The sequence below is a fragment of the Falco peregrinus genome, chromosome 1 (assembly GCF_023634155.1).
Source record: "Falco peregrinus isolate bFalPer1 chromosome 1, bFalPer1.pri, whole genome shotgun sequence".
In the NCBI taxonomy this organism is placed as follows: Eukaryota; Metazoa; Chordata; class Aves; order Falconiformes; family Falconidae; genus Falco; species Falco peregrinus.
The window spans coordinates 26,362,627-26,377,853 of record NC_073721.1 but is presented as its reverse complement, the minus strand read 5'-3'; the positions used below and the strand labels follow the sequence as shown (position 1 = coordinate 26,377,853).

At 40.6% G+C, this 15,227-nt stretch overlaps 1 protein-coding gene across 3 annotated transcripts in view; it reads left to right on the top strand.

Moving 5' to 3' along the window:
• The first annotated feature begins 379 nt into the window (after nucleotides 1–379).
• PLCE1 (phospholipase C epsilon 1) overlaps nucleotides 380–15,227 on the top strand; it is a 163,685-nt gene continuing 148,837 nt past the window's right edge. For all 3 annotated transcript variants that reach the window (XM_055807694.1, XM_055807699.1, XM_055807687.1), the window contains exon 1: nucleotides 380–770. The gene's annotated coding sequence lies outside the window, so the exon portion shown is untranslated. The remainder of the gene's footprint in view (nucleotides 771–15,227) is intronic.

Sequence of the window (15,227 nt, the reverse complement as noted above, 5' to 3'; positions counted from 1 at the left end):
CCGGCGGCGCCGCGCGTTTGCGGGAGGCGGGGGGAAGGGCCCTCGCGGGCAGCGGCAGCTGGGAGCTGCCCAGCGCGATCCCCGCCGCGCGCGCCGCCCGGTCCCTCGCGAGCAGCCACGGGCGCAGGAGGGGGGGCGGCAGCGGAACCCGCAGCTGAGGCGCCGCTCCGGCAGCGTTACCCGCCGGGCTCGCGGGGCCTGCAGCAGCAGCCCGAGCGCTGCCCGGCGCCAGCGGGGCGGCCCGCGGGGCAGGCACCCCCTGAGGCGCCGCGCGGCCCCGCCTGCGGAGGGGCTGCAAAGCCACCCGCGCCCGCCTGGCCGCGGTGCTGCCGGCAGCCCGCGTGCGGGGGGTGACCGCAGCCACCCGCCCCCCCGGGGCCAGCCGCCCGGCGGGAGGAGCGCCCTCCCCGCCGCCGAGGAGGGGCGGTCCCGGGGGAGCCCTGGCCGGCGGTCCCGCGCCCTCGCTCCGCGGCTGAGTCAGCCGGCGGCGCTGCCCCGCGGCACCTCCCTCCATCCCGCCTTCCCTCCGTCCCTGCCGCCCGCCCCCGGCCCAGCGGGGCGGTGCGCGCCCGCAGCCCCCGCCCCCGGCCCGCCGGGGTAAGCGCTTGGCTCGCTCCGCCGCCCCGGGCAGCGGCGGCCGTGGAGCGCTGGCGAGGCGGGGGCAGCCCCGTCCCGCAGACCGCTGCGCCGCCGGGGCCCCGCCGCTGCTGGAGTCACTGGCCGGCCTGAGGAGGAGTGAGAGGAGGAAGATGCCGTGGGGACGCTGAAAGGTGCGTCCCCTGCTCACCCCCGCCGCTTTCACGGGCTCCTTGCCCGGCTCCCGAGCGAGGCTGGCGCACCCGGCCGGGGCTCGGCCCGGCATCCGTGGCGCCGAGGGGGAGCGCGGGGGGCTGCCCGCGGCGGGCGGGCCGGGGCTCCGCGTTCGGCCATGTTCCGCAGCCCCGCGCCGCCGCCGGCAGGACCCGGTGGGCCCCGCTGCCCGCGCCCTCCCCCCGGACCTTCGGCTGCAGGGCTCTCCCGCTCTCTCTTCCCTCGGGGAGGGTTCAAGAACATCCCAAATGCAGAAGCAAACTGGGGCGGATTGCCTTTAATCCACAGGCTACAAATTGTTATAAATTCATCCCTTACTTTCCTTATTCTCTCTCTTTTTTTTTTTTTTTAAACCTGTTGTGATTGCACAAACAGTTGTTTTTTGATATTAAAGCGTAGCTGCTTGTAATCTGACAAGAGTGATGTAGCTTGTGGGGGACTTGGCATGGGAGGGAGCCTCTGGTTGTAAGCAGTTGTGTCTCTCCCCTTGGTGGGACTCAGCAAGCCCCTCTTGCGAGCTCTGTGCGCTCTCGGTGGGTGCCGCAGGCCCTGGTGCCCAGGCGTGATGGGTGAATGCATTCCTTCCAGCTCCAGACTTCTCTTTGGCCTGCTTGGTAAAGTGTGGTTGAGTTACAAAGACTGTTAAGTCTGCAAACACTTCCAGAAATAGTTTCTCTGAAGTGTTTGTAGGATCAGAACCAAAGTGGTTGGGTGTGATGCTTGCTTACCAGTTCTGCAGCACCCCCTTGGGATGCCACCAGCACAGGGGATACAGAGAAGAGGCTATACAGGTGTCTGTGAACTAGGCGTCTGATAAAGTAAGTGTAAGAACTGGGTAGAGTGGTAGGGAAGTGCATAAAAATGATCAGATGAGCTTCAAGGAACAGTAAAATGTTTTGTGTATCATAGTAAGGCACTCTTGTGGGGAGTACAGTTTGGGCTTGTATTTATGTGACAGAAGTTTGCTAAGTATTTCAATCTTGTACATTTTATGTATGTATGTATATTTAAAAGGGGATCAGAGAACCTGCCAATTATGAAAAAGACATTTAGCAAATACTGCAAAGCAGTGACTTGTGTAGTTTAAGAAGTCATGCGTTTCCAACTACAGATAATCATCTTTGATCTGTGGTATCTCATCCTGTGAAAAGTCAATGACAGACAACCAATGTATGTGATCATGACAAAACCACAATGAAAAATGCCTAAACAAACCTGGGAGCAATGAAACAGACCAGGTGAAATCAGAAACAGACGCAGTGTTTTGCTGAAGGAAATGCGAAGCATTTGTGCTTCAGAGAGAAGTGCCCAAGTCATAAAAAAAAGTGTCCAGTCTGTGCAGTAACTTGCACAGCGTTACTGAAATAATTTTTTTCTTCATAATCTAAATAGAAGTCATTCATGTTCTGCCATATTGAGATATTAATCTAGGATACCGTAATGAGTTCATTCCTGTTTTCATACATGGTAAGAAATTTGTTGTTATTATTGCAGGCCAGGCAGCACAGTTCCTCTCCTCTCAATTTACATTGATTTAATGTGATTTAATAGAAGTGTGGTGGTCAAGCTAGAGTTCCAACAATTTAATAAGAAAAAACCCAAACTTTTATGTTCAAGAAACATGAAAGCTGTACTGTAGAATAAAAAGTTTCCGCAAATTGTATTTACTGGAAATCACAGAACAAGTTAGCGAAAGAGATGATAAGATAACTTGAAGTTTTGGAGATTTGTAAAATGAGAAAAAAGAATTCACTATAGTTAGGTTATCCAAAAGAATGTTGTGAAACAATTTGAGCACTATTTCTAAGTGCCCACAGAAGAGAGTATTTCTTGTATCAAAGAGCCAGTGACTAGAATCTGCACTGAAATCCAGTATAGAAGCAAGGCATATATTGAAAAATAACAGTTGTAACCATTCATGAAGGATTGTGGTAGATTTATAATGGATGGAATCATTTAGCTTGAGTTAGCAGCCCTTTTTTTTTTTTTTTTTTTTTTTTTTTTTTGAGAAGAGCAGCTGTAATTTAGCAATAATTCTTGGATTTGAAACAAGAATTGGTTAACGGAAGATGAGTTATAAAGGAGGCAAAATTTAATTAATCTAGTATTTCATTAAAAAGCCATGATTTGCATGTGGATGTTTCTTTAAACATTAAAACTAAGGGGTTTTCAGCAATCAGCTTAATTTACCTGCACGTTTACAAAGGTACTTCTGTCAGATTTTCTTTTAAAACACTAAATACCATACTTTGGAACAAGGCTTGTATTTTGTTTTCTCTTAGTACTGCATCTACCTCAAAATGGATATTGGCTCATGACTATGAGCCCTAGACTTTATAAATGGCAATGACAGTGTTATTAGCAATAGTTCACATCTTTTTTTGTTTTATATACTTTTAGAAAATACCAGTAACTGAGCCATCGTAATGAATCATGCAGCTCCAATGTGGACAGACCTACTCTCATGCCTGTTCACAATGCAGCCATTGATGTTTTCATTTGAGTGATGGCTATTATTTGATAATGCAGACAGCAGGTTAACGGCTGTCTGTACCTTTAGTATGCAGTCTGATTAATTTGTGAATAATAGAAAGCTGTTAGCATGCTAACATGAAATCCATGTTTTTCCTTAGGTTAATTCTATCCCTTCTTGAGCTTTCTTAATCTTATTTAGAAAAGAGTTGTTGCATGTGTACTTGAGGGACTACATGACTGAATACATATTACATGAGGGCAGTCCAGCTTACTCTGCATACTGCTTTATTTGTCTTGGCAAACCTATATGTATATCTGCTTGTGGGTGGAGTTTCCATGGTCATGGTTCTGCCGGATATTGGTCATATTTCACACTTTGATATTTTTTTGAGCGAAATGTCCATCTACTGAAATGAGACTCATGTTTAAGAGCTGGAGATAAAGTGGTGACAGTTGTTCTTTGCATTTCCTATATTGGGAGCTCTCTAATATTTTTCTTCTGTTTTTGAGGCACAAATTTGCATCTTACTTGAAGCAATGGAGTTAATTTGTAAATATGTCACTGTTGGATCAAAGTGTGGTCCTTGGTGGTTTCATATACTCGGTCATGCTGACGTATCTGTGCAAGAATTCATGTCACTGATTTTAAACTAGGACATCCACAATATTATCTTCTTAACTGCCTAGTCATTCATAAATAATCCAACATGTTCAAACTAAAGCTAGATGTACCATCAGTTACTGAAAATGGGTCAAGTCCGAGACCTAGAAGGAATGAGCTCAACTCCATACCAGAATCTTCCTTCTTTCGGAGCGCACGACATTTCTCTAATTAATCAAGTGTCAGTGATGGTGCCACAGGTAATACCAGCTCTTTCAGTGTATGATTTAAAGTAGCAGGGACACACACCTTGTGGAGTATGTGACACGCCCCAGGGAGCTGCCTTCTGCATTTGTTACATGAAACTCCTGTGTACTTCAGCATAAACTTTGATTATGGAGGCAGTGCAGGCTTGAGTCTTGTACAAGGAAGTGTTATTCTGTAGGCCAGTATATTTAGTAATACTTTACTCACAGTAGTCCATGGCATATCATAATAGTTTAAATAGGCTATCAACTCCAGGATACTTTTTATTCTACATTGCTATCACTAAGTAGTATTTAATAATTTGTTATGACCTTTCCAGTGGAGCCACCTCATTTAAAAAAATACATTATTGCATTTTCTAATTATTGTAAGATTTCATAAGTAATTAAAAAAATAAATACTTGAGTATTTTCCATATTCTTTATGTTAATCATTTGAATGTTTTAAATAAGACACAAAAATTGGAAACATCGTGTGCAAAGTCGAACCTGCCATTTGAAAACATTTATTTTTGGGGTAATGGTTTTATTTGATCAGTATGCACAAGTGCTGCATAACTTGCATCTAATAATAGTGTGTTTTCTTAAACAGATGACTCTCCAGTTGCATTGACCTTGCCTTGTGTACCAGGACCTTGCTGTCTGCTGTTTCAGACAATGCTCTGATGTGAGACCTCTCCTCCCACAGTATTTTTCTCTGTCCGTACTACAGCATACAGCAAGAATGCTGCTGCAGTGATCTCTGGTATTTGAGGTTTTTGTTACACTGCATCTTCTTTCTAACGTTTTCATAATGCATTCCTTTACTCCAAGTACAAAACTCTGTTGCTTGGATTAGGTTAATTTCTTTCTGTAGCAGTGCAAATGTCTTTCAGCAGCAACTTGATTTCCCTTTGGAACTTAGCAAGATAAAAAGGAGTCATGTGGCAGAGTAGCTACTGCTTTGTGCACTACCAACAGTTCACACTGATGAACAACCTGTACATTTTCTCTTGAGGAACCTTCTTGATGCAGATGCCTCATTTTTAATTCCTTAGGGTTGCTAGGATTGTTTTGGATTACAGCTATGTATCAAATTGCAAGGGAAGAAGAAAACCCAGTGTTTTAATATTGAGGCTGAATTGTTTTCTGAAGAGAGTATTCTGCTTCTGTTCTAATTTTAGGTAATTTTCGTACTCTGACATTTTTCAAAGGTGTATTTTCAACCAGTTATTGTTCAGTTTGGGCAAGTATGTTAAAATGCATTTAGAATCAGATTGTTGCATTGGTGGGCAGAGATTTCTAAGATTTGGTTAGTATTTTTCTAAGTTACTAGAAGGCAGCACACTTTTGGTGACTTTCAAATGTATCAAATGTTCTGTGAGCTTGTGCATTGTTTCTACCAAAAGCTGTGGGAAAATAATCTAATGGCAGATATTTCTTGTGAAAGCTTCAATTTTCTGCTCACCCTATGTGCACTTGTTTTAGTTCAACAGGCTTATGGGAAGCAGTAAAAGCAGAGGAATGTCTATCCAAGGCTACAACCCCCTGGATTTCTGACTGCGGGAGAGGGTGACAAACAGGCTGCCTCCCTGTTTGGTTCTGTAATTCATGTTTGCTCTTTAGCTGCGTGGTGGGCTGCTTCTCTGTAACATTTTGAGTGGCAAGTGTCAAAGTGTACCAGGCAGATAATTCTTGAAGTCTTTTGTGTTGCGGTACTTATGCATTATTGCAGTACATCTGAATTTTTTAGATGAAAAATATTTCTTGATGTGGCTCCTTTAGAGCCCTTGACATTTTTCAGTGTAGCTGTTACTTTTGTGAATAGTCTGTTGCTTGTATGTTTCACCCAAAGAACAAAGTGGATGTACAAAGAGGGGAGACTCTTTCATAATTAGGTTTGCTTTGTTGTGATTGCCCGTTTTTTGTTTGGTTTTGCTTTTCTTGATAGTGAATTTACATAAAAGACAACAAAACCAGAAACAACAAAATCAAGCAGTCAGGCAGCTGCCTATGTTGGAAATATTTTAGTCTTAATAACCACTCAAAATGTTGCTGTTGTTACTGATTTGAATATACATCTGCTCTTATTCTGTGCTTTAATTCAGCAAAGTGTAAACAAGAAATTCCATTTCAGTGGTGGTGTTCACTCAGTAGACATAGAAGTGAAATATGGAGAAACTTATTATAAAAATCGATGGTGTTACGTGTGCAATTAACTAAAACCTCCATGGCAATCCCATTTAGAGGCATTCCCAATTTCATTAGCATGGGTAATTTAAATATATAGGTCCAATTATAAGGCTTTTTTCTTTATTTTATTTTTGTAGGACGAATTTAGAAAGTAGCTATTTGATCATCTGTCACTGTATGAAAAGTCCAACAAGTTATAGCTTAAAAATTAAATATGCTGTTCTGAATAGTCTTGATATGTCTACCAACATGTAATAGGTATACTATTAGTTCAGTTCTGTGTGTTTGGTTTTGTTTTGATTGTTTTCAAAATGATCTTTTCTTCTTTTAAGATGTGGCTGTTGGAGGGCATGGTTGGAGGGTGATAATTATTGCTCAGTGCTCCCTGCCCACCAGTAACTCATCAAGTTTCACATTCTGCTCTCGCTTTAGATGCCTTTTAGTTTCTCCTCCTCCTCCTCCATAGTGTTGAGTCTTGTGTCCCATTACCCGGAGTCAGGTTGTAAGAGGGAGTGGTTGATACTCGGGGAACGTGATACCATTTCCTTCTTCTGTATCTTTGGTACTTTTGGTTTGACATAACTGAGGTATGGTGTTAGCATATTGCCAGTTGTGATGTGATACTGTGGTATGTGGAGTTACAGATTGCTTTCCACAAGAGAAAATGCAATGGTTGCGTGCTTTCAGTTCCCTGCAGTGCAAGTTTATGTGCTTGGAAGCAAGGAGTATCTATTTTCAGGGTATGTTTGCATCAGAGATACTTGTCTTAGTGAGAATACCCTTGCATTCCTGGAGACTGGACACCTGCAGAAGCTACCTGTCAGTGGAAAGGGTCAAATAAAAGGTTGACTGTGTGTTTACACACACCGAAGCCTACTCATCCAATAAATGTATAGCTTAACAACACTGTTCCCTTTCTCCCCACAAGATCTCTTGGTGAGCTGGTATCTAGCAGAACAGCTCAGTCATGCCTTCCCCCCAGTGTTATATGAAGTCTGCAGCATTTCTGAAAAAGGAATATTATTGTAATTTGCTGAGAAGGGGAAAGTGCACAGCTTTTTCTTTCCTCTGCATTAAAACTGTGCTGTCTGTACTCCTGACTCATATCTAAAAGCAGTTATTTGCCTTCTATATCTTTTTAAAAAAAGGCTCTTTGGTGTATATCATACTATAGAAACATATATACCCTTCCTACATTTTGGTTATATATTTTATGTAATATGCCTCTGTTTACAGGTAAAATTATGGATTAGTTAACAGAAAGATGTTACCATGCAACTAATTAAACAGAGGTTTAAAAACACCAGCTGCATGTACAGTGTTACCTCATATTTGAAAGGCTGAGAAATTTCCTAACTTTGGAAAAGTCATGTTGTTGACTTCATGTAATTACTCTCTTTTAAGGAACAGTAAACCTTGCATCTGTAATATATCTGTCAGGGTATTTCTGGATAGATTCTTCTTGCCGTTCTTGAAAGTTGTATTAGCTTAGCCCAAATCCATGTAACATTGGATGCTGTTGTGTTTATTTTGTTACCTGTTCCATGTTGGCAGAAATATGATATATGTAAAAATACAGGTTTTGCTATCAAGTTGTTTTTTGGTGCTCTATTAAAACAGATTTCAGAGACTGTATTACAAGATTCTACTCCATGGTTGAACTAACTTGCAGTATGAAACAGAAATATTTATTGATTTTTTTTTTTTTTAATGAGTGAAGTTGAAGGATTACTTTTTTGTTTTGTTGTTAACCTAAGCCAAACTAGCCTTCTTGGTAGCCTTCTTAGTACTTAACCAGAAAACATTTGTAGATTAAGATCTAGAGTTTAAACTTGTTTGGGAATACAGCAGAATCCCAAAATTGTTTCCAGTCTCATCTAGCTTCCCTGAAATAAAATCAAAGTATATATACAATACCCTGGTATCAGAATGTTGTGGTCATTAAAAATCTAGCTTTAGTGGCTATATATAGAGAGAGTATAATGTTAATACTGTTCTCTTTTGTGTGTGTTAAGCAGATATTGTCAACTACCAATCTAGCTGCACAGATTAAATTTGTTTCTATATAGTTATGAAAACATTTTGTATTTTATATAAAGAAATAATATTCTTTTAAAACATTAGTTTAGGGCCATGAGTAAGAGGGGTTTATGAGTCTCTTAAATGCCCCCCCCCTTTTTTTTTCCAGTGGTCAGCTGAAATTTTTCTTGTTCCATCAAATTCTGAGCTATGGCAAATATTTTATTTTTAATTGAATTTCTGTCACTCAATTATGAACGTTTTTTGGAAGAGTGTATTGCTTGTTGTGATTATGTTTGTGCAGAAAATTCTGGAACTGTCTTAAAACTTATTATTTCTGTGTAATAGGAGATATAATGACTTGAGAAGATCAGGGAAAATATGAAGTCATTAATTTTTTGTAAATTCATTTGTACAAAGGAATGGGAATTTCTTGGAAATCAACAATATTTTGGGCTGCAAATGGTACTTCCTACCCTTCCAAGGTAAGGGAACAGTAAAATTTTAGGTATCTTCAGTAGAATCAGAAAAGAGAATGGGTAATTGGTGGTATTAATAAATGGATGGTATCTACAACTGAAGTCTAGACAGGTTTTTCAAGTCATTCAAATCCATTCTGGGGACATGCCAACAAACTGGTTTTATTATGAAAACTGTGTTACCAGCACCAACTGTTCAGTGCATCAAGTTCCAAATCCTCATTATTTTTCCCCTTCTATGATTAGTTTGGCTTAAAAGTAATAAATGTGGAACCTTCCTTTTGGTCTTAAAATTCTTAAAGCTTTATTGTTCCCACTTTCCTCTTGTTTTTATAACTAAATGGTCTGTTTTTAAAGCTGAGATTATGAGTAATTATAAAATGGTATGACTAGGGGCTTCTAGAAAAACAAGTGCCTTTTCTGAGTACCTGACTGTAAGAATTAGCAATACTATGAAGTCTGTTTAGAAATTAATTCTCCATACTAATTGAACTGTGATTCTAGATTTGCAAGCCAGGTTCGGTAGTGGTTTGTAGAAATAAACAGTTCCCTAGACAGCAGGCTATAAAACAGGTCAGCGTTAAAATATGCAGTAACATCTTTCAAATGTCTGTATAGTATTACACTACTATGCCTGCCTGAATTCTCCTTCAAGATTCAGATCATAACATCTGTGTGGAGATTTGTTACCTGGTAGGCACAGGAATGATTGGGAAGTGTAGACACTAAAGGGTTTTCAGGAGGTCTTCACATCCACCCCTCCAGAAGAGGCAAGTTTGCATGTTCTCTTGAAATTTGTGAATGTCATTCTACATTGCCAAAAGCTTATCTCCACGTTTGTGTCATCCCCTCATTTTGTTCCATGTAGTCTTTATTCTGTTATGCAAGTTGATAATGAAAACACTTGTCTGTAACAGTCAGTTGTCCTGTTGGCTAGATACCTAAAGCTGTTACTAGGACTAAAATTTCTGACGACAGAAGATAATGTACCTCAGTTGTAACAGTACAGCACAGTATTATATCCTGTGTAACAGCTTCTATACACTCCTAAACTTCAACTGTCTGCTTTATAGAAAGCTGGAAAGAGTTGACTTACAAGTTAGTGGGAAAGCTGTAAAACTATGTGAGAAAGGTGTGTGCACAGATTTAAAGCGAGGTAAAACGGTTTGGTATAACAGCATTGTAGCTATGATGGCCAATAAAGTATCTAATCTGTACATGAGTCACTCTGCTCTAAACTCATGTGCCTTCCTCCGGCTTGACATGGTGCTCTGATTATTTTTCTTTTGCTTTATAATGACATTGTCAGTCTTTTATGAGCTCTTCTCTGTTCCCTTGAGCTCTGAGGATGCTATTGAGAAGAGCAAAAAGCCCCAAACAAAAAAAAAACCCAACCCCAAACTCTTCACTTGCTGTTCTTGCTTGAATTTACACTTACAAAACTGTCCTAAACACTTCAGGTGCATTCGACTTGATGAAATCAATGGATAATTTAAAAAAGCCTGATAGCCTCTGCCTCCTAGTTTTCCCACTTTACTCATCTTGCTTACAGTAAATCTCTATTTTGTTAGCAACCATATGCATCCCAATAAAGGTTTTAAAGTTTGAATTGAGACAGACACTGTCTCAGCTCTTGGCCAGTGAATGCAAAGAAAGTTGGCCATGTTCCCTCTACTTGCCAGAAAAGCATGAAAGCTGGGGCCCTGCCTCTGTCAAAGAAAAAGGAAAGCTCTGAACTTTTTACATACAGATTTTTGAAAGTATTGAGTCCCTGACCTATTCTTGGTAGGACTTGGCAGTCTCTTGCTTGCTAGATGTGGCCTAAAGACCCCAGGAAAAGGCCTCTAATCTTCAGTGAAGATTTATAGATCAGCCTGGCCTTTTTCCTCTGGTTATCAATTTGACTGTATTCTTTTTTTCTCTCTCTCCTCTAGTTAGTCTTAAATATAAACAAAAGAAATCCCATCGCTACTGTAGTATGGTTTTTATGCGTGTGGCTTGTCTCTGTTATGCTTTCTACTAAATCTGAAGACCTTCTTGCTTAATTTTTAAAATGTTTGATGTACGTATGAGTGTATAATTAAAAGAGTGTACATACTGTTGTCATCTAGTATTGTACTGTTTATTGTGTGTTTGGGTATAGGTGCTTCATGTACCTGGTCCCCTCCCATACAGGGCTTTAAAACTTTCAGTATTCAGATTATCTGACAATCCATTGATTGATGTGCGACTGTATAAAATAAAGTAAGAATATTAAGTTACAAAGCAAATTATCCATAAATTTTAGACTTATTTTTAATATGTGCTGGTATGGTTTTAAAATATTGAATTAATTATTAGCAAATATTTGAATTTAAAGCATTAAAATCCAGAATATTGATTTTTAAAGTACTACAGTGGTAATACCTCTTGCACATTCTTCTTACCGTAACTGTACTATATAGAGGTTGCTATGTATTTTTTTCCTGGTGAATGAATCATGAAAACCAAGGGTTTTTGTTTTTGTGGTTATTATAGGTGATAATTATGCACCCCTGTATCATGTATAACTGTTATACAGTTATATAAATAATGCACATCTGACTGTTGGCTTTTTCTTAACAGTTATGGCATATTTTCTGTAGTGGGTATAGTTTTTATTTTTCAGAGATGTCACATGTAAAATAAGAAGTGATGAAATGCATACACTGTATTTCAAAAATATGTTGATACATTATAGTACTGTAAGCGTTATTACTTCCATAGCTGTTTCTGCTTTTATAACAGCATTAGAATGCTTAAATAAAACCAGCCAGTATTGAAGATTATAAAGCCAGAAAGCTATATAGAATTAATGAAGACCTTAGTGTGAGGACTGTGCTGTCTGTTTCTAATTTAACCTATTCTCAGATTACTCTCAGGAGCCATTCTAAGTTTGTCAAATACTTTGAGAGGTCTACAGTAGATTTTGTTTTTGAAGGTAGAGCTTGCCTTTCCTAAACTGAATTTCATTCTACTGATTTTATTTTTAGCTACCTTTAAAGGCAGGTAAAAAGGCAAAGCAGTATTCAGTAAATAGTTTTTAGTAGCTTTGGAAGTCAAAAAAAAGATGTCTTGAATATATAGGGAGTCTGAGTGACATGGTCTGTGCTAAATTAACAAGAGCAGGGCAGAGGAGACAATTAACAGTTTGCAAGGTAAGTTCATAACAAAATAAGAGGACTACTGATTTTTTTTAAAAAAAAGCTTCCCCCCCCCCAAGCCCTAGAACTTGAGGGATGCCAGTTGGTTTGGAAAAGACAGAAATGAAAAGGATTTGCAGGAACAGGTAACTTTTGAGGTGTGGCAGTAGCATGCCTAAGAACATAGATGAAAGTATTTGAAATCTCAGAGGACAGGTTGATCTGCTTTCATTTATGTATGCTGGTTTTATATTTGTTTCCTCATAGGTCATCTACTGTTATCCATGAACTTTATTCTAGATGTATAGATACCATTTTTTTTTTCTTCTCACCTGAGTTCTCATGCATTATCTGCTTCTTCCTTGTTGGCCTCCCAACAACCAGAAGGCTACTTACAGGAAAGCAATAACAAAGAACTCCATATAGTATGTGAGATTTTAGTTGGAAAAAAGCTTCAGACTGCCTCTTGCACCTTGTGAGTGCTGGTACAGGTGATGATACCCTCACTGAATTACCATTTAAAAACACTGCCTCTATGTATCTTCAATGAACTTGACCAGTTGTGGCCAGCCACTGGTATACACTGCCTTACAGACTGTCTTGAAACAGTTTGGGTTTTTTTTTTGCTCTGTTTTGAAAGTAAATAGGTTTCTGTTGTACTCGGAGCACTGCTGCTAGAGCATCAGCCATTGTTTTGTTCCAAACTGGTGTAGATTGCGCAGACCATTAGTTTTCATTGCTGCTTTGCCTCCCCTCAGGGATGTTTTCTCGTGCCAGTTATGACTTCATAATGCACTCAGCTGCCTGCTAAGGTCATTGTTGGTTTGAATGATCAGTCCTGCAGGTGAGCCTCCTGCATCTAGCCTGTTGTTTTTTCTCCTCAGCAGGATGAAGTCAGTGTTGCCATCTTGCCCACAAGGAGCCTGACTACAAGGCCTTGGGCTGCTCCTTATCTTTTAGTTTGCTGCCTCCATACTGGCCTGACAGCATTCGATTCCATGTTTCAGAGTGACCTCCTCACCCCTGCTCCTGGCCTTGCAGGCAACATAGGAAATTCAGTGTTTGTTGTGCTCTTCGGGTGTTACCTGATCACAGCGCTTCCTCAACTTCTTTTTATCATTTGTGGTGAGGCTGTGGTCATGCCCGATGGTGAGGCCAGTGACCTCCCTTGTTGGGAGCTGGGGGAGGACGAGCTGGGGGCTGGGGCTCTGCCACAGCCCGCTTGTGTCAGGACCAGCACCAGCAGATGTGTCAGGTCCCAACGTCAGTCTGGCAGGTCTGATAGAGAGCTCAGGAGCAGCAGAGAACAGGGCCTGGGCCCAGAGCTGCCAGTGATGTATTCCTAGCCTAGGACAGTCCTGAGCTGAAATGGCTCCTGGGCCTGTTGATGGGGGATACAAATGGGGCTGATTATCGCTTTTAAGGATGTGGTGTGCTTGGGGCCTTGACCCTCCCTCTGACAGACGTCTGCAATAATCTCGTCCTGGGTTAGCATCGCACTTTGTTGTGCTACTTGCAGCATTGGTCTGTCATTATCATACCCAAGTACGTTACAGAAAATGGAGTAGTTGCATCTTGTTTAAGTGTTACAGCAGAAATAACCTTGGGTGTTTCGCCAGGCGTTGGCTTGTTTGTTATCTTTTACAGTCCCTTTGTGGTTGAGTTCTTAGGCTCGTTTAACTGTGCACTGACTGTTTTCTCTCTGGTGCTCTCCCTTCTCCTCTGCTCACTCTTAAGGTATACATCAGGCATATATGTGTATACCTCCTCCCTTCTAGGACCTTTTTGCGCTAAATACAAGGATGTTAAGAAATGTGTTAGCAGCAGGGATGCACAATCAGATGGATGCAAACTAATCCACTTGACTGAGAAAGTGTTGCCTATATATATAACACTCGTATTTACACAATACATTATTACTGAGGCATATGAATAGTGGAATGTATACATACAAAGGGTAAAAAACCCAACAAGATTTCCTAGTAGCATTTTCAGATTTTAGTGAAGCAGTGTTGTTTGGATACTAGCAGAGTCTCTGGCACGTATTGCTGCTTATGTGAAAATAAAAAAGGGTGTTTCAGAGAAGGAAGTGTCCTTTTCCAAGTTATGAGCTGCAATTTTTACCCTGGTTCCTTATGGGAATGACTTTGTACAGTCACACTGTGTGTCTGTATGTCTTTTCTTCCAACTTTTAACTTGTCCTGTAGCAATCAGGTTTATTGCAAAAGTGCAGGTCTCAAAAGTGCTAAAGACTCAACAAATTTTATGTAGATGTTACTCAGTCATAGAAGATAAGTTCTCTACATCATTCTGTCTGTGAAGAATTGCTGTGAGAGCTCACACATTAGCAGAGGGTCCACATAGAAAAAAGTCCATAGTAGTACCCCAAATGTAAGAAGACCTTCAGTTGGAACTGGATTCTCCTTGTCACCATTATTCAGAATTCATTACTTCTAGAAATAACTAAGGAATATAATGCTTGGTTATCATGTGTTCTATTTTAAAGTGTACCTTTAGCAACTGAATACTCTACGTGGTCATTAAATATCCTCTGAAATACTTATCCATTGATTTTACCAAGGACTTCACAGTGTTAAAGTTGCATTCCATCTGTTCAGCTGAAAGTACAAGAACTTTTAAGAAATGTAAAAAACTTTGAACAAGTGATTGTTTGCATTTGATAAGTATAGAACTAGCTTTTGCCACACGTTCTTATCCCAATTAACTATGTTGTGAAGACTGAAGGAGACGAAAAATCTGGGATAAAGCCGCGTCTTATCAGGGAAGCAGATTTTCATATTTAGAATTCCAACTTCCTTGAAGCAAGGAGCTCAACTGTACTACTCAAATGAGCTGTGTTATGATGACTGCAATTAAGCTGAACACTTGCTGAAGGTTATCTTTTTATCCCAAAAGAAATGGTGAAGGCCAAGTGAACAATTATAAGCCACAGTTTCTAGTCGGGAATCTCACAACTAGTCAGAAATACTTAATGGACTGCTCTCATAGAGGCTTTGAAAGGTAACCAAGAAAAGCAAATAAATCTGTATTTGCTCAGCAAGGATACAGATATTCATTCCAATTATTTTAAAGATCCTCAAATAAAAGATTGTCTGAATGTGTCATAATCATATATGAAGACATGCTGTGTTGATCCTCACGCATGTTTCTCCTTCAAATAGGTTAAGAAAGAAATGCAGGTGAAGCTTAAGGAGCATGGAAGCTGCTGTAAACATAGAATTTC